General features: G+C 35.2%; 1 non-coding gene across 1 annotated transcript; it reads right to left on the reverse strand.

The window, feature by feature from the left end:
- Positions 1 to 16952: 16952 nt before the first annotated feature.
- LOC130958907 (small nucleolar RNA R71) lies at positions 16953 to 17056 on the reverse strand. The gene has a single exon (XR_009078009.1). It is a non-coding gene; the product is annotated as a small nucleolar RNA R71 (small nucleolar RNA).
- Between the last annotated feature and the right edge of the window lie 7773 nt (positions 17057 to 24829).

The raw sequence follows: 24829 nt of genomic DNA on the forward strand, positions 1-24829 counted from the left end.
GAGTTCTATGCCAATGCATGGATCACCAAGAGCCATGATCAAAGTGTGAACCCGAACCCAAAGAATTGGCTTATAATAGTTCGGGGGAAATGCTTAGATTTTAGTCCGGAAAATGTAAGGTTGGCATTCAACTTGCCCATGATGCAAGGAGATGAACACCCTTACACTAGAAGGGTCAACTTTGATCAAAGGTTGGACCAAGTCCTCATAGACATCTATGAAGAGGGCGCCCAATGGAAGAGAGATTCAAGAGGGAAGTCGGTTCAACTAAGAAGGCATGACCTCAAGCCCGTGGCTAGGGGATGGTTGGAGTTTATCCAACGCTCAATCATTCCCACTAGCAACCGGTCTGAAGTTACTATAGATCGGGCCATCATGATTCATAGCATCATGATTGGAGAGGAAGTAGAAGTTCATGAGGTTATAGCCCAAGAACTTTATAAGGTGGCGGACAAGTCCTCTACCTTGGCAAGGTTAGCCTTTCCTCATCTCATTTGTCACCTCTGTTATTCAGTTGGAATTGACATTGAGGGAGACACCCTCATTGATGAGGACAATCCCATCACTAAGAAAAGGATGGAGCAAACAAGAGATCCCACTCATTATGAAATCCCTGAGATGCCTCAAGGGATGCACTTTCTTCCACAAAACTATTGGGAGCAAATCAACACCTCCCTAGGAGAATTGAGTTCCAACATGGGACAACTAAGGGTGGAGCACCAAGAACATTCCATCCTCCTCCATGAAATTAGAGAAGATCAAAGAATCATGAGAGAGGAACAACAAAGGCAAGGAAGAGACATTGAGGAGCTCAAGCACTCCATAGGATCTTCAAGAGGAAGAACAAGCTGCCATCACTAAGGTGGACCCGTTCTTTAATCTCCTTGTTCTTTATTTTCCTGTTTTTCGAATTTTAATGCTTATGTTTACCTATGTCTGTGTCTCATGATCATTAGTGTCTTAGTGTCTATGCCTTAAAGTTATGAGTGTCCTATGAATCCATCACCTTTCTTGAATGAAAAATGTTCTTAATTGAAAAAGAGAAGAATTGCATGAATTTTGAATTTTATAACAGATTAATTATTTTGATGTGGTGGCAATACTTTTGTTTTCTGAATGTATGCTTAAACAGTGCATATGTCTTTTGAATTTGTTGTTCATGAATGGTTGGCTCTTGAAAGAATGATGAAAAAGGAGACATGTTATTGAGGATCTGAAAAATCATAAAAATTATTCTTGAAGCAAGAAAAAGCAGTGAATATTCAAAAAAAAAAGAGAGAAAAACGAAAAAAAAAAAGAGAAAGAGAAAAAGAAAAAGAAAGAAATAAAGTTGTGATCCAAGGCAAAAAGAGTGTGCTTAAGAACCCTGGACACCTCTAGTTGGGGACTCTAGCAAAGCTGAGTCACAATCTGAAAAGGTTCACCCAATTATGTGTCTGTGGCATGTATGTATCCGGTGGTAATACTGGAAGACAGAGTGCTTTGGGCCACGGCCAAGACTCATAAAGTAGCTGTGTTCAAGAATCATCATACTTAACTAAGAGAATCAATAACACTATCTGGATTCTGAGTTCCTATAGAAGCCAATCATTCTGAATTTCAAAGGATAAAGTGAGATGCCAAAACTGTTCAGAGGCAAAAAGCTAAAAGCCCCGCTCATCTAATTAATACTGATCTTCATAGATGTTTTTGGAGTTCATTGCATATTCTCTTCTTTTTATCTTATTTGATTTTCAGTTGCTTGTGGACAAGCAACAATTTAAGTTTGGTGTTGTGATGAGCGGATAATTTGTATGCTTTTTGGCATTATTTTTAGTATGTTTTTAGTATGTTTTAGTTAGTTTTTAGTATATTTTTATTAGTTTTTAGTTAAAATTCACTTTTCTGGACTTTACTATGAGTTTGTGTGTTTTTCTGTGATTTCAGGTATTTTCTGGCTGAAATTGAGGGACCTGAGCAAAAATCTGATTCAGAGGCTGAAAAGGACTGCAGATGCTGTTGGATTCTGACCTCCCTGCACTCGAAGTGGATTTTCTGGAGCTATAGAAGCCTAATTGGCACGCTCTCAACGGCGTTGGAAAGTAGACATCCTGGGCTTTCCAGCAATGTAAGTAGTCCATACTTTGCCCGAGATTTGATGGCCCAAACCGGCGTTCCAAATCAGCTCAAGAATACCCGGCGTTAAACGCCGGAACTGGCACAAGAATGGGAGTTAAACGCCCAAACTGGCACAAAAGCTGGCGTTTAACTCCAAGAAAAGTCTCTACCCATGAAAGCTTCAATGCTCAGCCCAAGCACACACCAAGTGGGCCCGAAAGTGGATTTTTATGTCATTTACTCATTTTTGTAAACTCTAAACTACTAGTTCTCTACAAATAGAACCTTTTACTATTGTATTTTCATCTTTTGATCATTTTTTCAATCTTAGGATCATCTTTGGATGCCTAGTTCTTAGATCATTAGGAGGCTGGCCATTCGGCCATGCCTAGACCTTGTTCTTATGTATTTTCAACGGTGGAGTTTCTACACACCATAGATTAAGGTGTGGAGCTCTGCTGTACCTCGAGTGTTAATGCAATTACTATTGTTCTTCTATTCAATTCAGTTTGTTCTTGTTCTAAGATATCACTTGTTCTTCAACTTGATGAATGTGATGATCCGTGACACTCATCATCATTCTCACCTATGAACGTGTGCCTGACAACCACCTCCGTTCTACCTTAGATTGAGTGTTTATCTCTTGGATTCCTTAATCAGAATCTTCATGGTATAAGCTAGAATTGATGGCGGCATTCAAGAGAATCTGGAAGGTCTAAACCTTGTCTGTGGTATTCTGAGTAGGATTCAATGATTGAATGACTGTGACGAGCTTCAAACTCCTGAAGGCTGGGCGTTAGTGACAGACGCAAAAGAATCAATGGATTCTATTCCAACCTGATTGAGAACCGACAGATGATTAGCCGTGCCGTGACAGGGTGCGTTGAACATTTTCACTGAGAGGACGGGATTGTAGCCACTGACAACGGTGATGCCCAACATACAGCTTGCCATGGAAAGGAGTAAGAAGGATTAGATGAAGACAGTAGGAAAGCAGAGAGACGGAAGGGACAAAGCATCTCCATACGCTTATCTGAAATTCTCACCAATGAATTACATAAGTATCTCTATCTTTATTTTATGTTTTATTCATAAATCATCCATAACCATTTGAATCTACCTGACTGAGATTTACAAGGTGACCATAGCTTGCTTCATACCAACAATCTCCATGGGATCGACCCTTACTCGCGTAAGGTTTATTACTTGGACGACCCAGTGCACTTGCTGGTTAGTTGTGCGAAGTTGTGATAAATAGTTGAGATTGCAATTGAGCGTACCATGTTGATGGTTCCATAGATGATCACAATTTCGTGCACCACAATGCTTGAGCACAACCTCTCCAAAAAAGGTCGAAGCTCGGGATAAGCACGACCTCGTGAAGAGGTTGAAGCTCAAGCAGAGGCACTATTCAAACACTGGTCCGAGCTGTAGGGTTGGGTTATGATGAAGACAAAGGGACCGACCTCATGAAAGGTTGGCCCTCCACCGACCTCTTCACGAAAAGCTCGGAAAATGGCCACAGTGGCCCAAGGAGGCCCAAAATGAAAGAACCACCGCCTACTAAAAGGCAGTTGGCCAAATATATGATCCCATCCACAAAAGATAAGATAAGATAACAAACTTGTCTCAAAGGAAGATCGTTAAACACCACTATAAATACACTGGAGTACCCAGGTATAACTCATACTCCAATTCTACAAAAAAACCTGCCTAAAGCTCGTACTGACTTAAGCATCGGAGTCTCTTGCAGGTACCACCACCCCCTAGTGATCGAGGACCAGCAGCACTTCAAGCTCCAACAAGTCGGACGCGATAGTCTTGACAAAATTAGAAGATCTCGTCCAAGATCGACCTCCTTATTTTAGTTAACCATGGGAACAGCTAGTTTTAATAAAATCTATTCTCAATAACTTATCTATTTATTACCTTAACTTGTATAAGATGCCAAAGACAGTTGCGGAGAAGTTGATTAATTTACCGAGACGATTTTTCTGGGGTAAGGATGATGGTAGAATGGGAATTGCTAAAGTTAAGTGGAAAATAGTTCAGGCACCTAAGAAGCTTGGAGGTTTGGGGGTGGGTGATGCAGTTATCTAAAATATGGCTCTTTTGTTTAAATGGTGGTGAAGATTTTCTAAGAAAGAGTATCTGCTTTGGAAAAGTGTCGTTTGCTCATGTAATAACCTTGATCTAACTTGGATGCTATCCACTCAGACGCTCCCTACTAGAGGTGGGTCATGGAAGGATATTTGTCAACTTTACATCAAGGAGCATTAAGTGAAAGAGAAGATGATTAATGGTTTCACTATGGAGTTAGGAGATGGGATAATGATTAGATTTTGGAAAGATAATTGGCTACATTGTAGTGTTTTGAAGAATGTTTTTCAAGATTGTTCTCAGATTCAAACCAAAACGGATTCACCATTAGGGAATGTAAGTTTTGGGATGGGTTAGAGTATATTTGAAGTTTTGAATGGAGGAGAGATCTATACATGAAAACTAGAACTGCTGAGTCAACTTCATGGTGCTCTTCAAGAGGCCAAATTATCAAAAGGAAGAGAGGACATAATCATGTGGAAGTTTGATAAAAAATAGTCTGTTTACTATACTAACTCCTTTGTGCAGGTTTTGTAGTAAGAAAGAATACCAGAGAAAATATAAAGCTAGAGTTTCACAAAAGCTATTTGGAGGGGATTGGTTCTACCTCGAGTTGAAATATTTACTTGGTTTATTTTAATAAGTAGAGTAAATACCAAAGATAGGTTATGTAGATTTAGTGTAATTGATTCTAATGATACTGTATGTATTGTGTGGTAAGGATGTTGAGAGTGGTATACCACTTGTTTGTCGCTTGTGAATTTTCTTGGCAGGTATGGTGTACTCACTACAATAAATATGGGCTTTAGCAAAGCCAAATTTTGCTACGCCCTAAATTCATTCTCTTAGATAGTTTTAGACAACAGTTTTATAGTATTGCTGTTGAAGTTTAATTTTTTATTAGTTTATAGCAACAAACTAAAATTGTTCTCTTTGAATATTTTAAAGAACGGTTTTATAATCGTTACCATTATTTGTTTTTAAGCAACGGTTTTTAATGTTGTTTAAATAATTGTACGAAAGACATGCATAAAAACCATTATCAAAATGCTACATTTTAAAACCGTTCTATTAGATGGTCTTAGACAATGGTTTTTATAGTGTTGCTGTTGAAGTTCAATTTTGCATTATATTATAATAACAAAATAAGACCGTTTTCTTTGAGTATTTTAAAGAACAGATTTATAACCATTACAACAATTTTTTTATCAAACAAAATTTTTTTAATATTATTTAAATAATTATACAAATTAAAAGATTCATATAAAAATAATTATAAATAATCATATAAATTTAAACAATTTTCTCTATAAATACTAAATTTGTAGAACACTCAAAAATTATTGTTATAAATATATAACAAATATTATTTAGAGAAAAAATAAATTTAAAAAATTATAACAAATATTATATATTTTTGGTTTTATTCCCTCTCTAAAATTTAACATAATATTTTTTTAACAATAAAAATATTTCAACAATCTCCTTCAGAACAAAACATAGAGACTTACCAAGTTTTCCTCCATCTACTAGCCCTAATCCACCATAACTGACACCACTCATCAGCAGAGCCATCATCAAAACAATGCCAAACTTCACCCAGCCCTCACCATCGAAGGAAATTGCGTCTCTGCTCTCCTAACCGCGTTAGAATCATTGCTGCTTCTCCCCTCTCCACGCCATCACTACTTCTCCTGACCGTTTCTCCCTTCTTCGCACTGTCGCTGGTTCTCTTAGTCGTTTCTCCCCTCTCCGTGCTGTCGCTGGTTCTCTTAGTCGTTTCTCCCATATTCGTGTCGTCGCTGCTTCTCCTGGCCGTCAAAACTTCTGCCCTCTCCTAGCCGTCGCAGCTTTTGCCCTCTCCTGGTAACTGGTTCTGATTTTGGTATAATGTTGTTCTAATTTTTATTTGGTATAATGTTGTTCTGATTTTGATTTGGTAACTATTTTGATTTTGGTATAATGTTGTTCTGATTTTGATTCGGTAACAAATATAAATAATTTGACTTTGAAGTCATTATAACTCATTTGAATTCTGAAGTGTGTGTAATTTTTTATTGTCACTTTTCTCAATATGTTTTGTTTAGGTTTTGGAGTTTTTATGTTTTTATGAGCTCATAAACTTATTTTTTTTTATTTTGTATTGTATTTTGACAGTTGAGAATAGTATATGAAATGTATTTTATTCTTGAAACATGGGATTTAGATATTAAAGATATAAACTCAATTCAAGAGAATATGTCATTGAAAAAAATAAGGGGAATATTCGAATGTCATCACTTAATTTGAAAATGGATGAAATGGATTTAAGAACTTACTTTAAGTTTTTTCCTTTGGTAGTTTAGTACTCAACTTTTTTTTTCTCTCTCATGTTTGGTTTTATATAGCTAAAACAAATTCATGAGATTAAGAACTTCCTCCTCAGAGCCCGTAGGAAGGATGCGCGCTCTATGAAAATTAAGCGGAGCAGAGATGTGGTCAAGTTCAAGGTTAGTTGCTCCAAGTACCTGTATACCCTCTGTGTTTTTGACCCTAAAACAGCTGATAAGTTGAAGCAATCACTCCTTCTAAGTTAGTTTTAAGAAATTTTATTATTGATATATCATGAGTTATCTTTTTTTCTCTCTCGCAAATGTGGAACTTTATAATTGTTCAACGCAAATAAAATTGATTTTGTTGTTAATTTTTGGATGTCATAAATTAGAAAAAATTTATCTAGGTTCACTAAGTATATAATTGTTGATTTTTTTTATTGGCTTGTTAAGAGATAGAAAATTTGGTAATTTATGCCAGTAGACAGGTTGAATATGCTTTTGTTATGTGGTAACTAGTATTTTTGGTGGGTTTTATTTGATTTATAGGTGCTAGTGCCAGTGTGTAGTCATAGAAGTCATAGTAATATTAGTATTAGGATTATGGTTATAGATTGCTTATATTTTTATTCTTTGTTGTTGTTATAGTTTGTCTCTTTAAAACCAGAAAAAGAGAATCAAATAGTTCATCTCTCTATAGCTGCCACCATCTTAGACATTGAACCTGACTATAGGTAAATCATTCAATATATTATCTTTTTAAATTTTTTTGAAGATTTAATTGTTAAGAATATTTAGTGATTGATTGATTGCTTAAGCTTCTTTGCATAATTTGTTAGATACGAATTGTTAGTTTTATGATTGGTTGAGATGTTATCTTTTGAACATTAGTGATTGACTTCTAAAAATCTTTTAGAAGTAATAAGCTCTTGATTGAAAAAATTACTTATCGTTAGTCTAAAACATATGTTCATATCTTTTATTTTAGTTGACAAAGCAATGGACAAAAGGTGGACTAGTTTACCAAGACATGCTGAGAGGTACCAACATAGTGTTAATTCATTTTTTAATTTTGCCTTTTCTAAAGGTAGACCATAAGGAGAAAAAATTCTATGTCCTTGTTCTATTTTAGGATAATCCTTTTGTATTAGCTTCACAAGTCCACCAATGCTTCTATATTCAAGACCCTTTTGACAAAGACAAGCATTATGTGATGAAAACAGTACTAAGGGATTTATTCAATTTGCATGATGAGTATGATGTTGAAGTCGAAGAGTCTAGTAAAAAATACTTGTTTGATCAAGCGAATAAGTTGTTCGTGTCAAAGGATGATTGTGAAGTTTAATGGACTAGAGAAGACATGCCAAATACAATCATTAAGAATCCTTCAATTGTTCTACAACACATTGAATATATGATGATGATTCTGATTTTTTATGAAATTTCTCTTCTCAACATAGAATAATTTTTTATTCTTGTTTTTTTTTTGTGTGTGATTTATCATGAATAGGTGCATTTCTTATAGATTTTTTTACTATTATGTTAATAGATTTTTTATGTATACTAATCTCATTATTTTATTTTCTTTTCAGAAAATGTTCAAAAAATCCATTGAACTTGAGATAGATTTAAAGTCAAATGCTGAATTACGTGCAAAGTTATTGAAAAATATAGAAGTTAAGCAAAAAATATATGTCTTCTGGTCAACAACAACAGCAACCACTATCACCACCACCACTTAAAGGGATAAAACCCTTGGTGATAGGAAATTAAAAGAGAGCAGAATTTAAAAAAAAATAACATCTTTGCAAATGGAAAGGATAATATTATAAAAAAAAAAACAAAAATTCTTGCAAAAGAAAAGGACCTGATTTTGGAGGGAAAAAGGTCACAAAAGGAAAAGGGTAGAATTTGAAGAAAAGTAAGGTACAGATGGAAGCAATTATGATTCACTCTCAAGGATCTACCTGTAGACAAGAAAAAGAACTTTTTTTTAAATCTACTGCTATGGCTCACAAGAATATTAGAGAAGTAGATTCTAGAATGATACAAGATTTGAAGAGAAAAGAGAGAACCACAATTATATTATATACATTTATGAGCAAACTATGATGACTTTTTGATAATACTTGTCTCTTGCTATGTAAAAAATGTTTGTGCAGAATAAGAAAAATAGGGCATAACAGAAATTTGGACATCGAAAGGGACCAATAAATTTTGCAAGAATACGTGCAAGATCGGTACAATTTTTTAAACCTTGTTGTGCATTTATGTGTATATATGTGGTATGTGTCTTTGAGTATCAAGTATGTGTTGATTTTAGAAAATAAACTTATTTTAACTCTATATAAATGCTATTTGAACTGAACTTACAGGCTGCTACTAAGGAAAATAATGAACCACTTACTCAAATAGAAATGTTTGTTAAGACTCGTCAAAGCACAAAGGGCAAATCATTGGATGAAGACACTTTGGATGTTATTGTAAGCATTGGAAGTTAATTTGGTTAAAATAGGTTATGGATTTCATGTGTCTTAGCCATAAAGTCATCATTTATTGTTACTTTTACGCTTGCAGCTGAGTTAAATACTCTTGATATTCTTAATTTGTAGTATTTGCTTTGATGTTGTCAAATGATATATGTTTTTAGTCCAATTGTGTAGTTACTCTTTTTTTTTTGAATCATTCTTATTTTTCTTCAAATTAACATAGATACATCTGCAAGCTAAAAATAAAAAATTTAAAGAATTAGCAATTAAAGCTTTTCAATCTATATTTTGAAAAGAGAAGGCAGGACAAGTGCAATGCCACAAAAGAATTACCACACCAACTTTATTGAAGAAAAATGAAAAAATTGCCATCCTTAAGCAGCAACATGTAACTGAGAAAGAAACATTAGAAGGTAAGGTTGATGTGATACAAAAAGAAGTAGATGAACTAAAATCTCTTGTTAAGATGATGCTACAACAAAAATACTCAGGAGCGGACCTCGAAATGTTAGCTGCTCAACTAGGAAGCACTTCAGACAATCCGAACAATGATGCTAATGAGGAGGTATTATTTGTTGTTAAAGTTTCTGTAAGTTATCATATCTTAAATAATGGTTGATTTATATTGATGTTAATTCAATTATTTTGTGTATCCAAATAGAAGAATGTTATATATATGTTTGTCCTCTCTCTCAAATATTTTCTTAATAAACATTATTAGTATTAGAAATGTGTAGTTTTATATTTGATTTACTGTTTACAGGAAAACTATATTGAAGGGCAAAACAAACTTAATTAAGGTCACAAATTTTGAGGAGCAAATGTTAGAGTAAAAGTCATGAACTTGTGGACATGATGATAAACCTACTTGCTACTTAGCTATTCCAACTCTCTTTTTTATTATATTTTTTGCAGATATAGTTTGAGGTTGTTATGACTTAGGCTAGTATTATGGTATTTTGAGAAAGGGTTAAATATGATTTTGGTCCCTAAGGTAAGGCTAGAATTTTTTTTTTGTCTCCAACCTTTTTTTGCTTACAAAATTGTCCCTAACTTATTTTTAAAATTGTCTTTCAAACCAAAATACCATTCTCCTTCTTCACTAAAATACCCAATTTCTATTCTTCTTTTTCGTTCTTCTCCATCACAGCAACAACAGTAAAATCATCAGCAACAACAACAATAAAATCAGCAACAATGAATAAAAAAACAATGAAGCACAAGAATAATGAATCCGAATCTGAATCAGAAACACAAGAACAATGAATCAAAAGCAAAAACAATGAAGCCATCTCTTCTTTTTTTTTCTTCTTCAACAATAACAATGAAGCAGAAGCATAAGCTGAATTGGAAACAAAAGTTGAAGCAAAATTGGAAACAGAAGTAACAGAAGCATCAAAATTGAAAAAACAAAAAATCAGAAGCAGAATTAGAAATAGAAGCAAAATCAAAAGCATCAAAATTAGAAACAAAAGTAAAATCAGATGTGGAGGTAATAGAAGTAGAAGAACAAAAAATCAAAATTGGAAACAATGTAATTAATAAAATCATAATCAAAATCAAAATTAGTGGATTAGCAAAATCAGAATAAGAAACATGTGATTAACAAAGCCAGAAACAGAAGCAAAATTAGAAATCGCCGGTGGTGGTGATGGAGAAGACCTGGTGGAGGACGCCGTTGTTGTGGCGACAGCATCACAGAGGGCGAGAGTGCGATGATGCAACGCTTGTTGAGGGACTGGACAGACGATGCGACGCTTGCGAGAAAGAGGAGCGGTGAGATTTGGCGGCAAAAACCAAATGACGAAGAACAGCGGCGGCAGCGAAGACCGAATGACGAGCAGTAGCGGCAGCAAATTCCCTTCCCCTTCTTTTTCCCAGTTTTCCTTCCCTTCCCTTCTTCCTTGGAAACCCCCCTCCCCAGCGTGATTCCCTTCCCCCTTTTCCCTTTCCCTTATCCCGTTTTCCTTTTTTTCTTCTTTTTTTATTTTATATTTTTTAAATTAGGGGTAATTTGGTAATAAAAATTAAAATTTTGGTAAAAAGAAAGATTTTAAAATTAAGTTAAACCTTAGGGATGATTTTATAAGCAAAGAAAGGTTGAGAACGAACAAAATTTTCAGCCCTATCTTAGGAATTAAAATCGTACTTAACCCTTTCAAAAATGATGATGATATAATTAGAAGTAGTTATGACTTAGACTAGTATTATGATATTTTGCAATGATAATATAATATGATTGGGGATCTTACATAATACTTTATAAATCAAATTTAATGGTAAAGGTTCAATTAGTTTTCTTTAGTAATTTGATTCAAATAGTTAAGGTTATTTATTAGCACTAAATTAAAATAGTTGAAACTAATTTCAATGCAACATGAGAAAACTATTATAAATAAAGAATTATATATTTACAAAAAATCGTTGTCAAAAGTTATAAAAGGCAATGGTGTTAAAACCGTTGTCAAATTCAGCTACAAAATGGCAATGGTATTGGAACCATTACAAAAAAAAAGACCAACACCAAAGGAAATACTTTTAAACCGTTGTCTTTGTGAATAACAAAACTACAACCGCTTAAAATTGTTACCTATACAGTTATGATTTTAAACCGTTACGTCATGCAAGAAAATGATTCTAAACTGTTGCCTCTCCAATAACGGTACTAAACTGTTTCTTAAAAATTGTTGTAAAATCGTTGTCTATACTATTAACTATAGCAACGGTTTTTTTGGTTGCTGTTGCCTTTGATAAAAAACCGTTACGAAAACTCTTATTTATTGTAGTGCCTTGGGCTTGTGATGGTCGTCGTCCTTGGACTATCCGAAGTACTATCAAAAAATATTTCAAAAATTTGACTAGTGCAACAATGAGGAAGGTGCTCACAAAAAGTGGTTGATGAATTTTTTTATTATTGTCTGAAATATTTGACTAGAACAAGATTACAAAATTTTTTAGAATAAGATATCAAAAGTTGTGGATGTTACATTGTCATTTAAAAGTGTAGAGAGTGGAATTAAATTGATTTTGTGTTGTTGATAATTATACTAGAAATGATAAAAGTGTTGAGATTACTACTAAACTATGATTTTTTGTTATTTGTTTGTTCTATTTTATTGTATTGAATTTTTATTTAAAAAAAAGTTATATAAATTTAAAATTCTTACGTGACAAATAAAATTACGACTAAATTATCTTCTATTTAATATTTAATGAAATTTTTAACAAACAAGTTGGATTATTACAAAATAATAAAATCAGAGGCAAGCAATATTATATTTTATTAAAAATTATGAATATGAACCAAATTAGATTTTCTTTTAGTCCATGTTTGAATGTTTGATAGGTGACTTCCTCTCGGGAAAATTAGTTAGAAGAAAATATCTAAACCCAAAAAAGGACAAAGACCTATCAATATAAGAAATAATATCCTGATTTAAAAGGATAGATGCTGACCTGTTACATCCTGATATGTATAATGTCAACAACTCTGAGTGATCGATGAAAAATATCAATCTTATTTTTGGATCAGTAAACATATGCATGTGGCCCTGTGCAACATTGGCTTATTTTAATGATAACTCCATTTTGAATTTATCCAAACTTTTTTATCTGTACAGCATTTATTATTTTATTTATCTACGTCTAATTAGTATAATAGCGAATTGGTAAAAGGATATGATTTTGTCCTCAATTTTTAATACTGTAGTATTTACTATTTGGAAAAAAAAATACATAATTAAAGCCAGCGGAAACATGTTTACATTTTTCAATACGATAATGAGTTTGATATCTTAATTGTAATGTATGTAACAACCAACAATCAACATATTCTTTTCCTTTTGGGAATAATTACAAAACAGTCTAAGTTGGTGGGATTTTTTTTTTCCCTTTCAACACAGGATATAGATATTAAAATTATAGAACTTTCCACTTGCACGATATTTAATCTAATATAATTTTTCTCTACAAATTTATTAGAATGACTTGAATGTACTGACAAGGATTTAGAATTGAAGATTTTTTGAAAAAGAATCTTATCAAATTTTAAATTCTTTTATCGTATCAATTTATTTTTGGTGAATGATATGGTGTTTTTGATATTGTGTCTAACTTACTAAAAAAAGTAAATAGATAATATTTAATAAATTTTAAATATTTTATTTTTTGTTTTAAATATTTTATTTTTTACTTTTAAAAAAAAATTAGACAATTTAGACACCATAATAAAAGACACCATAAAACTCACCTTTATTTTTATAACCATGGTTCAAGTAAAATTTTATATCTCATTATATTAATATTTTTATTGAGAATCAATTAATTAAAAAGTTCTAACCAAATTTAATAACGAAAAATTTGAGTAAAGTACTATTAAATTTTTGCAAAAATTAATTTAAAAATACATATAAAAATGGATACATGGCGTGTTATGTATAAATGTGGAGCTGCTAATATCAGAAATCACAAAATTTTATAGCGATGGTTCAAGTAAAATTTTATATCTCATTATATTAATATTTTTATTGAGAATTAATTAATTAGAAAGTTCTAACCAATTTTAATAACGAAACTTTTGAGTAAAGTACTATTAAACTTTTGCAAAAATTAATTTGAAAATGAATATAAAAATGGTGAAATACTGAAAAATAAATGCATGGCGTGTTATGTACAAATTTGAAGCTGCTAATGTCAGAAATCACAAAACACAGGTTACGTTTTGGGTGAGATGAAGACCAAAAAAATATAGCACACTACAAAACGCACAGGACAACCAAGTTACAAAACGTGTCCCGGTGTCCCCTGCATGCAGACAGGAACAGTTGTTAATCAGCATTGGAGAAACCAAAATGCATGTTGCATTTGTTAGCCGTGCAGGGCAAAGTGATGCCAAGGCATCTTAGGCTAGTTTCACTAGCATTTTTCTGTTAGTTTTAGTTGTTTCATGCATTTTCTTGAGCTTGAAGTAACCAAGAATGGTTAAATGAACAACAAAGTAATGAATCATCCAAGCAGTATAATTTTGATGCAAATTCCATGAGTTTTAGTTATATTACTTGAATGCTATGAATGGAAGATTTCTCATGAAATTTTGCAAGACTTTGATGCAATTGTTTGGATGATTTCAGGGAAGAAGAGGCTAGGCAAAGAAGCAACAAAATCAATAAAGGAAGCTTGAAGATCACATGTGCCAAGCCATATAATGCTGAAACTGGCGTTTAACCTCTAGTTTAACCTTAAACTGGAAGTTAAACGCCAGAATAAGAAATGCACCAAAGCTGAAAGTGGCGTTTAACCTTCAGTTTAAGGTTAAACTGAAGGTTAAACGCCAGAATCATGAAAGCTGAGAAAAGAGGAAACTGGCGTTTAACCTCCAGTTTAACCTTAAACTGAAGGTTAAACGCCAGAATGAGAATTGAACCAAAGGAGTATTTCCACGTTTAACCTCCAGTTTAACCTTAAACTGGAGGTTAAACGCTAGAAGCAAGAGAGGCACCAGGAGCATTCCCACGTTTAACCTCCAGTTTAACCTTAAACTGGAGGTTAAACGTGTTCGACTATTTCTCTCCTCCAGGGTTGCCTTTTCATTTTCCACGTTTAACCTCCAGTTTAACCTTAAACTGGAGGTTAAACGTGTTCGACCCAATTGCTCCTCCAGGGTAGTTTTCTTCATTTCCACGTTTAAGCTTCAGTTTAACCTTAAACTGAAGCTTAAACGTGTTCGACATTTTACACTCCTGGGTTGCTTTCTTCCAATTCCACGTTTAAGTTTCAGTTTAACCTTAAACTTCAACTTAAACGCCACCTTTTGAAAGGGTTTCTGGGCCAAATATATTGAAGTTTAAGTTAGCATTTGAGCACAAATATTAACTTAAACTTATTATGGTATGAAACCCAATTGAATATCATGGTTTATGGGATTGGGCCGGAAGAATGGATGAGTCTGGAACTTCAATTTGTTGAGTCTTGTGTCATTACTTGTTTATCACTAAAATTGCTCAATGAATGTTACAGAATTGGATCACAGCCTCATCAGGATTATGGATTATAAACCCAAAGCAAAAGGAAATCAAGAAAAAGCCTCAAAGCCCAAGAAACTCAACAGAAGCTCAAATTAGAAAGTGTATAAATAGGATAGAATTGAAGTTAGTGAAAACTTTTTACACTTCGGAACTTTTGATCATTTTGCTTGTAATTGAATTCAGAGTTATGATTCACTAAACCCCTTTCATTGGGTTAGGGAGCTCTATTGTAATTCAATGAATCAATAATAGTTTTTATCTTCTTCTTCAATCTTTTCTCTTGAATTTTGTTAGAAAGCTTCTCGATCTAATTCCATTGGGTAGTTGTCTTGGGAAAGAAACTACCCATAATTGGAATCCTTCGGAACCTTGGGAAAGGAATGATGGATTCATGCTAGAGAAGCTTTCTCACAGTGAATTGGATTGGGGTTTGGATGGATATTGTGACATGTAATCCTACCAAATTGTGGTTCATGAAACTGTGTGGTATAATCAGTGATCGAGCATCATCTCTTCTTATGAACATTTAAACCAAGGGATTGGGAATTTGTTTGTTTTAGAGAGAATTGGTGAGCCAAGGAATTGGGATCCAATCATATAAGATTGCCAAGCAAGATTCAATGAATGCATTGGTTGAGGAAGAGATGAAATTGTTTTGATTCGGAGATTTCAATATCTCCTGACCCCAATGAACCCCTCTTTCTGATCTACACTTTCTATTTACATTCTGCAAATTTCAATTCATGCAATCACCCCAATTCCCTTTTACTTTCAGCAATTTACTTTCTCGCACCTTAATTCTCGCAATTTAAGTTTATGCAATTTCAATTCCTTGCAATTTACGTTTTCTGCCACATTTACTTTATGCAATTTACATCCAAAAGTTGATTCCGCTCAACTAAACAAACTTCTAATTCGAATTGCTCATTCAACCAATCCTTGTGGGATTCGACCTCACTCTATTGTGAGTTTTTACTTGACGATAACCGGTGCACTTGCCGGAAGGAATTTTGCCGATCGTGCAATTTCCTAAAATCGTAGCTATCAAGTTTATGCCGCATCAAGTTTATGGCGCCGTTGCCGGGGATTGGTTTTCGATTGACAATTCTCAAATTGGAAGTTAACTAGATTGAGCATTTTTCTTGTTTTGTTAATTTAGTTCAAGTTACTTGTTGAATTTTAATTTCTGCACTCTGTTATCTGCTTTTTCTTTCTTATGTCTTTCAATTCAAGCAACTAACTCACTGACCCACTAACTATTTGAATTAATTCCTCAACTGCTCTAACCATACTCTTCCATTAACCAAGAGTATTCCACTTGTTTGTTGCTTGTGGTGTGTTCTTGTATGACAGGTAGGAGAGGAGAAACAACAACTCCTCCATATACCGAACCAGAGAGGACCCTTCATAGACTTAGAAGGGAAGCAAGAGGGAAGAGAGTACTGGGAGAAGAAGATTCTGAAGGAGAATCTGAGGACAATTTTGAGGAAGCTCTAGATCTCAACATGGATAGAGAATTTCACAACCATGAGAGGGCTGATGGAAACAATGCCATTCCTGAGAGGAGGGTTCTTGGTTCATACATAAACCCAACCTCTGGGAATTGTGGTAGCAGCATTCAGAAACCACCCATTCAGGTCAACAATTTTGAACTCAAACCACAGCTAATATCACTGGTGGAGGACCATTGTTCATTTGGTGGGAGTGCTAATGAAGATCCAAACCAACATCTCACCAAATTCCTGAGAATTTGCGACACTGTGAAGTCCAATGGAGTCCAGGAAGATGCCTATAAACTGCTCTTGTTTCCATTTTCACTTAGGGACAAGGTAGCTAAGTGGCTGGAATCATTCCCAAGGGACAGCCTAACAACCTGGGATGAGGTGGAGAGCAAGTTTCTGGCACGTTTCTACCCCCCACAAAAGGTCAATAGGCTTCGATCTGAGGTTCAGACTTTTAGACAACAAGATGGTGAGACGCTCTACGAGGCATGGGAGAGGTTCAAAGAATTGACAAGGAAATGTCCACCAAACATGTTCCCTGACTGGGTTCAATTGCATATTTTCTATGATGGACTTTCTTATGAATCAAGGAAGGCTGTAGACCATTCATCAGGAGGTTCATTGAACAGGAAAAAGACTGTGGAAGAAGCCATTGAAGTGATTGAGACAGTGGCTGAGAATGAGTACTACTATGCTTCAGAGAGGCACAACATTAAGGGAGTCATGGAGCTGAACCATGTTGATACAATTCTAGCCCAAAACAAGGTGTTTGCCAAGCAGCTAGCAGAGCTCACCAGGAAATTAGACACAAAGCAAGTGGCTGCAATACACACACAAGATCAAGAGGAAGTAAGCATTGAAGGAGGTGATTGGGAAGAGGCCAACTATGTGGGAAACCAACAAAAACAATCATATGATCCACATTCCAACACTTACAACCCAGGATGGAAAAACCACCCAAACTTTGGGTGGGAAAACCAGCAAACCCAACCACAAAACCACAAACCTTACAACCACAACCAACATAACAATTCCACATACCAAAACTCCAACCAAAGACCATACCAAACCACACAAAACACTTACTCCCAACCAACATATCATGGCCAAAATAATCAACCTGCCCAACCTAATCCGAACCAACAATTTCAAGATCAATTAAACAGGATAGAAGGAATACTAGCAAATATGGGTCAGGACATAAATGAGTTGAAAAGCTTTAGGGAAGATGTGAGATCGACCTTAAGGAACCATGGTGAAAAACTCAAGTGGATGGAGTCTCGAGTAGGAGAGCTATCTCAACAGGCCCCCAAGTCAACTGCAGTATTCCCTAGTGACACAGAAAAGAATCCTAAAGGGGAACAAAAGGGAGTGAGATAGGAAGAATGCAAGGCCATCACCATATTGAAGGAAGTCTCGGAAGAAGAAGGAATCAGACCCTCAGAAAAGAAACCAGAAATCTTGAAAGAAGGTGTGGAAGAAGCTAAGCAGGAACGTGAAACTGAGCAAACCAAGGAAATGCAAAAGGAAGGCATGCTGGGAACATACCAACCAAAAGCACCATTTCCTCAGAGGTTAGGAGGAGGTGAAAAAGGGAAAACATATTCAAGGTTCTTAGAGACATTTAAGTCTCTCCACATCAATACTCCCTTTCTTGAGATCCTCCAGCAGATGCCTACACATATCAAGTATTTGAAGGAATTGCTGAGTAAGAAAAGAGTTTTGAAGGGAGGACAAACTGTAATAATGAACAAAGAATGCAGTGCACTCATCAAGAAGGATATGGTCTCTAAGAAAACAGACCCAGGAAGTTTTCATATCCCCTGCATCATAGGGGAAACAAAAATTGACAGAGGATTCTGTGATCTAGGAGCTAGCATAAATGTGATGCCTCTGACTCTTATGAGGAGGCTACAACTGAATGAGGTGAGATCCACTAATGTAATCATACAACTGGCTGACAAAACTCAGAAGCAAGTTGAAGGGGTAGTTGAGAATGTGCTGGTGAAAGTGGGAAATTATTTTTTTCCCACAGACTTTGTCATTTTGGACATGGAGGAAAGCTACCTACACCCTATCATTCTGGGAAGGCCATTTCTAGCCACTGCTAGAGCGCTCATAGATATAGAACAAGGAGATCTAATTTTGAGAGTACATGATGAACAGCTCGTTTTCCATGTTTTTAAACCTGCATCTGAGCCTGAACCAGAACCTGAAAAGCCTAAGGATGAGAGTAGCAATCTGTGTTTGGAGGAAAGCAATTCAGCAGCTGAAACTCTAAAACAATCCTTTGAAGGCAAACAAGAATTACAAGAGTTAAAGCCACAAGAATCAATAGAAACAAATCAGAAGGGTCCTGCTAGCATAAGGGTCAATGAAGAAATCCTCAAGAGAGAGGGAAGAATTGTAAAGAAATTGCCAAGAGGGTGGAGAAACAAGAAAATTCCCACTGAAGGTTTCTCTCCGGGAGATAAAGTGATATCAAGTTATTATCTGCCAATCCCACCTGGCCTCAAACCTATTCCTTCCCAGCTCCCTCAAGTGTTCACAATCAGGAAAGTTCTTTCTATGGAACATTTGGAAATCATGAAGGAATCAAATGGGGATGTTTCCATAGTGAGAGGAGAGGACATCAAGCACTACAATCCACCCTAACAAGGGACAACCGTCAAGCTAGTGACGTTAAAGAAGCACTTGTTGGGAGGCAACCCAACCTGAGGTAATACCCCTTTGCTGTCTCTTTTATTTGTTTCAATAAAAAGGGTAAAGTAGTTTCTGTGCATTGCAAAGAATTAAGTTTGGTGTTTCATACCAAACAATGAATTTGTGGATCAATAATTCAAAGGGGAATGTGTGACTCTAAGTTTGGTATTCCACCATAAAGATCAACTGAACACAACAACCTTTGAATTATATGAAAGGAACGACCATTCTAGGCAATCACAGAAATGCTTAAAATCCTTAGCAGCAACTTCATTCCAAGGAAAACTCAAGGATTCAAAGAACAGAGAAGTGAGTAGGAGACTAAGTTTGGTGTTCACACACCAACTTAAGACTCAGACACTTGCCCATATATAGTTGAGCTAACCACTCAAGTGCTTGAGAAGCAAGCAACTTCATCACTCTTTGCAGGAAAGGAACAAGGATCTTAGAAAGAACATGAAGCAACAACTAGGAGAAGAAGGAGAAATCAAATTGTTTCCTGGCAGCAAAGAGAAAACAAGAAATTTCACAAGGTGGTGTTGTTCCTTGACCATTCTTTAAAAGGCAAACAAAAGCATGCTTGTTCTGGTTTAAACTGTAATTGTTGAATCTTTCTGGAATGTGAAGTTTTTAGTATGTTTGTCTGTTTATTGCTTTGAATAAAATGAATGCTTAGATGTTTGGATATAACTCCACCTTCTTAAACAAATGCTTGCCATGCTTGTTCTGTTTCCAAAAATTAAAAGAAAAGTTTGAACAAAAGTAACTTGGCTCAATTAGTGACAAATCAAGTAGAATTAAGTGGTGGTATGCATGCTTGATTGTTTAGTTAGCTCACTGGAAATTGAGTGTAGAATTATCATTTTTTGTGTAGAAGTTGAATACTGTCTATGGATCTTGATGAATAAATGTCTTTGGCCATGAAAAAGAAAGAAAAAGAAGAAGAAAAGCCACTGAAAAAGGGCAACCAAAAAGCAAAAGAATTAAGAAAATAAAGCTAGGCACCAATGGTTTGAACTTTTGAGACATATGCCTGTGGTGTTTATGTACTAGGATCTGCTTGGATGAATAGGTTCTGTGGAGTGTTTCAACACTTGGTAACTTGGGTTAACTAACCCGGGATTATCAACCAAAAGTCCATTATCAAGAGCAACCTAACTACAAAACATTTAGTTACACAAAGAGGTGCTGGGCACCAATGTCTCAAAAAGAAATGTGAACTAAAATGCCTGTAGTGGATATGTGTACTGCACTGATAAGAAAAAGAAAATGCCAAAGGCTTGTGCAACACATGACACTGAGCAAACAAGGAGCAAAGGAGCTCTAAGAAAAAGAAAAACAAAGAAAGAAAAAGTGCCAAGGACATAAGAATAACAAGAGGCCATAGCAGTGTTTGATGGATGCAATGAAAAAGTGATAATCCTCCCTGATAAGAATGAAAAAGTGATGCTGCAACTTTCTGCATAAAACCCTTCTGATGAACTTCAAATGCTTGCTAATATAGCCAATGTAATTGCTTTCTGTTTCATCCTTTTTTCTCAAATATCTCAGGACTTGCTTAGGGACAAGCAAGTATTAAGTTTGGTGTTGTGATGCCAAGGCATCTTAGGCTAGTTTCACTAGCATTTTTCTGTTAGTTTTAGTTGTTTCATGCATTTTCTTGAGCTTGAAGTAACCAAGAATGGTTAAATGAACAACAAAGTAATGAATCATCCAAGCAGTATAATTTTGATGCAAATTCCATGAGTTTTAGTTATATTACTTGAATGCTATGAATGGAAGATTTCTCATGAAATTTTGCAAGACTTTGATGCAATTGTTTGGATGATTTCAGGGAAGAAGAGGCTAGGCAAAGAAGCAACAAAATCAATAAAGGAAGCTTGAAGATCACATGTGCCAAGCCATATAATGCTGAAACTGGCGTTTAACCTCCAGTTTAACCTTAAACTGGAAGTTAAACGCCAGAATAAGAAATGCACCAAAGCTGAAAGTGGCGTTTAACCTTCAGTTTAAGGTTAAACTGAAGATTAAACGCCAGAATCATGAAAGCTGAGAAAAGAGGAAACTGGCGTTTAACCTCCAGTTTAACCTTAAACTGAAGGTTAAACGCCAGAATGAGAATTGAACCAAAGGAGTATTTCCACGTTTAACCTCCAGTTTAACCTTAAACTGGAGGTTAAACGCCAGAAGCAAGAGAGGCACCAGGAGCATTCCCACGTTTAACCTCCAGTTTAACCTTAAACTGGAGGTTAAACGTGTTCGACTATTTCTCTCCTCCAGGGTTGCCTTTTCATTTTCCACGTTTAACCTCCAGTTTAACCTTAAACTGGAGGTTAAACGTGTTCGACCCAATTGCTCCTCCAGGGTAGTTTTCTTCATTTCCACGTTTAAGCTTCAGTTTAACCTTAAACTGAAGCTTAAACGTGTTCGACATTTTACACTCCTGGGTTGCTTTCTTCCAATTCCACGTTTAAGTTTCAGTTTAACCTTAAACTGAAACTTAAACTTCAACTTAAACGCCACCTTTTGAAAGGGTTTCTGGGCCAAATATATTGAAGTTTAAGTTAGCATTTGAGCACAAATATTAACTTAAACTTATTATGGTATGAAACCCAATTGAATATCATGGTTTATGGGATTGGGCCGGAAGAATGGATGAGTCTGGAACTTCAATTTGTTGAGTCTTGTGTCATTACTTGTTTATCACTAAAATTGCTCAATGAATGTTACAGAATTGGATCACAGCCTCATCAGGATTATGGATTATAAACCCAAAGCAAAAGGAAATCAAGAAAAAGCCTCAAAGCCCAAGAAACTCAACAGAAGCTCAAATTAGAAGGTGTATAAATAGGATAGAATTGAAGTTAGTGAAAACTTTTTACACTTCGGAACTTTTGATCATTTTGCTTGTAATTGAATTCAGAGCTATGATTCACTAAACCCCTTTCATTGGGTTAGGGAGCTCTATTGTAATTCAATGAATCAATAATAGTTTTTATCTTCTTCTTCAATCTATTCTCTTGAATTTTGTTAGAAAGCTTCTCGATCTAATTCCATTGGGTAGTTGTCTTGGGAAAGAAACTACCCATAATTGGAATCCTTCGGAACCTTGGGAAAGGAATGATGGATTCATGCTAGAGAAGCTTTCTCACAGTGAATTGGATTGGGGTTTGGATGGATATTGTGACATGTAATCCTACCAAATTGTGGTTCATGAAACTGTGTGGTATAATCAGTGATCGAGCATCATCTCTTCTTATGAACATTTAAACCAAGGGATTGGGAATTTGTTTGTTTTTAGAGAGAATTGGTGAGCCAAGGAATTGGGATCCAATCATATAAGATTGCCAAGCAAGATTCAATGAATGCATTGGTTGAGGAAGAGATGAAATTGTTTTGATTCGGAGATTTCAATATCTCCTGACCCCAATGAACCCCTCTTTCTGATCTACACTTTCTATTTACATTCTGCAAATTTCAATTCATGCAATCACCCCAATTCCCTTTTACTTTCAGCAATTTACTTTCTCGCACCTTAATTCTCGCAATTTAAGTTTATGCAATTTCAATTCCTTGCAATTTACGTTTCCTGCCACATTTACTTTATGCAATTTACATCCAAAAGTTGATTCCGCTCAACTAAACAAACTTCTAATTCGAATTGCTCATTCAACCAATCCTTGTGGGATTCGACCTCACTCTATTGTGAGTTTTTACTTGACGATAACCGGTGCACTTGCCGGAAGGAATTTTGCCGATCGTGCAATTTCCTAAAATCGTGGATATCAAGTTTATGCCGCATCACAAAGCGCAGTTGCGTTTGGCAGCCTCCCAAGCTGCATGCGTAACATGTGTCATGGAGGGTGGTGAATCCAACTTATAAAAACCAAAACCAAAACGGAGGGGAAGCAAGAGTGAAAAAGCTTTACTGAAGAAAAGTGAAACGAGAGTGAGGAAGCAAGAGTGAAGCAAGTGTGGTTGAAGAAGAAATATACAGTAAAGGAAGAAAAAATGGTTCGTGATTTTATCAAACCGGAAGAACATATTATTGAATATTTGGATCATCCTCAATGGGTAAGAATTTTTTTTTAAATTTTATGATTAATAAATAAATATATTTTTATTTTATATATTTGTATTTTAATTAATAATTTTATTATTATTTTCATTATTATTATTATTATTATTATTGTTGTTATTGTTGTTGTTGTTGTTGTTGCTGTTGTCGTTGTTAGTGACATTGTTATTGTTATTATTAGTATTAGGATTAAGTCTCGGAAAGAAATGTTATAATCTATGTTGTTAATTTTGTAAAATACTTTAGAGGACAATAATTTTGAACACAAGACCTTGGCATCTAAAAAGTCATTGTTTTCGACCATACTAGCATAGTCTGGTAAGAAACTTCTCAATCACCGAAAATTTTTGCGACAGCTTTCTACTTTGCCAACCAAGCCTTGTGATAACTAACAGTATAGTTGAACCTGGATTGAACTTCTGCAATAATAGACTTTACCTTCATCGACGGGTCTGTTTCGACCAACGGCCTAATAGCATCTGCAATTGTGTCTGAGTCTAACTTGACATGATCTTGTGAAAAACTCATGGTGCACGTGTGTTTGCCATTGTATCTCCTAATCTCCCAACAACCTTTCTTTCGAATCAAGCTAGCTTGGATAAGCCAATCGTATCCATCACCATAACCCTTGCATTTCACATAGAATGTTTGTGGCTCAGACTCATACACAGTGTAATCAACTCTTCTAAAGATAGTGTAGCTTTTGATTGCAGATATCATTGACTCTCTAGAGCCAAACTCCATTCCGATACTAAATTCATTATCTTTCGCTACAACGTTGCCTTCACTTACGACATGCGCACCATCATCAGTCAGACAAGGGAAATAAATACACACTACTGGTTACTTGAATTAATAATGATAACATACCCATATTCGCATACTCAGGAAATTTCGGAATGCATGGCTTTGAGATCCAGAGTCCTCATAAAAGAGGGAACACCAAAGGGGTGTTGGTTTACAATAGCATCCGCTTCATTTTGCACCGTCGGATTGCCCGCCAAGTCTCCGTCATTGTTTTCGTCATCAACTTCATAGTTGGCTTCGAACTCCTCTTCGCTGTCGTTGTTATCTTCTTCCCAATATATATCCCCGAACTCGTCAACATTGACCTCCACGTCAACCGCGTCTAGCCCGAAATGTTGTTCAAATTTAACGTACAACTCTATTATCGGCACGTAAAATCAGGTTTGTTGATAAATACGGAACATCTGTTACATACTTTCGTCGTCAATGATGGGCATTATTTGAAACTGTATCAGTCCACCAAATACTTGTACAAGATTCCTATATAAAATTATGTTCACCCTTTTAGAAATGTGACTCTGTATGTTATCACAAAGACCATTTTGCAACTCTATAAAATTCATGGTGCATGGAATAGCAAATGACAACAGACATTCACAAACAAAAATCACTGCTTCGTGTGTGTTTGATATAGTCTCACTGTCATAATACACTCGCAAGTTGATAATACCTTCCATAATTTCAACCTTACCTAACTCGAATTTTTTGACACAACTAA

Source organism: Arachis stenosperma, chromosome 10 (genome assembly GCF_014773155.1).
Source record: "Arachis stenosperma cultivar V10309 chromosome 10, arast.V10309.gnm1.PFL2, whole genome shotgun sequence".
Classification (NCBI taxonomy): Eukaryota; Viridiplantae; Streptophyta; class Magnoliopsida; order Fabales; family Fabaceae; genus Arachis; species Arachis stenosperma.